Source organism: Gobio gobio, assembly GCF_949357685.1.
Source record: "Gobio gobio genome assembly, chromosome: 19".
In the NCBI taxonomy this organism is placed as follows: domain Eukaryota; kingdom Metazoa; phylum Chordata; class Actinopteri; order Cypriniformes; family Gobionidae; genus Gobio; species Gobio gobio.
Window position 1 is genome coordinate 25,108,675 of NC_137112.1, and position 2,041 is coordinate 25,110,715.

The following is a 2,041-nucleotide window of genomic DNA, read 5'->3' on the forward strand; positions in this document are numbered from 1 at the left end:
CCTCTCTGACAATATAGTGAGGTGGTTCTGTAGCGAGTCGTTGAGCCTCAGCAGCCGAGGCTCGTACATCGTCGATTGGAAGTGGAGTGGCCATAGATCGGATAGCCTAAGCGAACAGGGCAGTTGCAGCCACTGTAGTTTGTCCTGGTCCGACAGCCCCGAAGAGTGGATGTGGCCTCTGCTGCCAGGTCAAGTTCCCGTCGAGCCAACGGAGACTTCAAATGGCCTTTCACCAGTGAACAAGAGCTCAACAGGTGAGACTGAAATAAAGCTGGGCGGTGTAAAGTGTACAGATGGAGATTTTGCTATTTCATGCGTAAGACAGTCACAGTACAGGCACATTTATTTATTTTTTCTGGATTTAACAGTAAAATGTAAGGTATGTCATTATATCATTGCCTATTTCGACGTCAAAGATGTTTCTAATAATTCAGTTTTGTTTTCTTCATTTCAGAAAAACCTGCAGAATGTAAGAAGAGGAAAGGAGATCGTTCTTTCTTCAGGAACGTGTGTCAGGCTATGAGGCGCTCGCTCCTCTGCTGTTGTCTCAGTGCTGAGGATGTTGTGGAGCCGTTTGTTCCTCCAGCGGATCTGGAGCCAGAACCCGATCCTGGTCCATCATCACCTGATCCAGATCACTCCGGCGTCAAGCCAAGTAAGGGTCAGTCCACAGACATTATTTCTCCAACATTGTTTTAAACAGTATTATTATTGTCTTGTTTGCACTGTTATTTTTAATATAAAACAAAGGATCCAGCAAGCTCATATATTTCTCATATTTTGTTTTTCAGACTCCTTTGAGACTCTCTATACCGTGGGAGAGATGATTGGATCCGGAGGATTCGGAAGAGTGTTCAAGGGAACACGGAAACTTGATGGCAAAAAGGTAAAGCAATTTTGCTGAATTGTACAAACAGGCGTTTGAACACTGTTACAGTTATTGAACATTGTTTTTTTTGTGGGTTTTTTTGCAGATTGCCATCAAGCAGATGCGCAAGATCAACAACGATCGTTATCTTGATATTGTAAGTTGGTCAAAAGTTAAATGTGTATTTGTTGTTTAAGTGCTGATTACTGTAGTCAATACTCCTGGAGGAAGCATTAGGTGTAAATGTAATAGATCAGTAAACCTGGAAAGGCTCTGATGATCGTATCTATAAAGATCAAAGAAAAGTACATTTAAAAATGATATGTTTTCTTCAGATTTTGACCCAGCTAACCTTCTGTCTACTACTTTTCTCTAGCCCGGGCATCCCACACCTCTCGTAACAGAAGTGGCGCTGCTGCTCATGATGAGGCAAGAACCCACAAGCCCCTACGTCATCCGACTGTACGACTGGTTTGAACATCCTCGGACATTCGACCTCATAATGGAGTTCCCTGAACCCTGCGAGAACTTGCTCCACTTCATCCTTCGTGATCCTCCACTGGATGAAACCACAGCTCGGGTCATCATGAGACAGGCTGTGCTGGCAGTGCAACACTGCATCGAGCATGGCGTTTTTCATAATGACGTTCATCCACAGAATTTCCTGGTGAAGACAAACACGCTAGAGCTCAAGCTGATAGACTTCGGCTGCGGTCAGCTACTTAGTGACGATGGCTACAAGAGCAACATATACTGTGGTGAGTATTTTTGGAGTGTGGAAACCTGGATGTATTGACTTTCTGATAATTTGATGCTTTGAAGAAATTGCTCAACAATGTGCAAATGTCTTGCTTACAGGATTACTGAGTTACACCCCGCCTGAAGTCTTCACTGAACCTCTATTCCACGCCATCCCAACAAATGTCTGGGCTCTAGGGGTGTTGTTGTACGAGATGATGAACGCTTGTGTTCCCTTTGGCAATACAAAGGAAATCACACAAGCCAAAGTTGCATTTCAGAACTCCAACGTATCCAAAGGTGAGTGAAAAATATTGATAACATATATAAACACACACACATAAAGCAAAGGCTCTGTTTAGAAACAGGTAAAGGTGAAGTATGTAAGATTTTTCAAGTTGAAATACATTCAGTTTATTGTTCATCAGATGCTGT

General features: G+C 43.0%; 1 long non-coding RNA gene across 1 annotated transcript; it reads left to right on the plus strand.

Annotated features, from left to right (window-relative positions):
- Positions 1–584: 584 nt before the first annotated feature.
- LOC307143392 lies at positions 585–1,334 on the plus strand. The gene is made up of 4 exons (XR_013818600.1): positions 585–655; positions 792–886; positions 975–1,025; positions 1,245–1,334. It is a non-coding gene; the product is annotated as an uncharacterized lncRNA (long non-coding RNA).
- Positions 1,335–2,041: the final 707 nt, after the last annotated feature.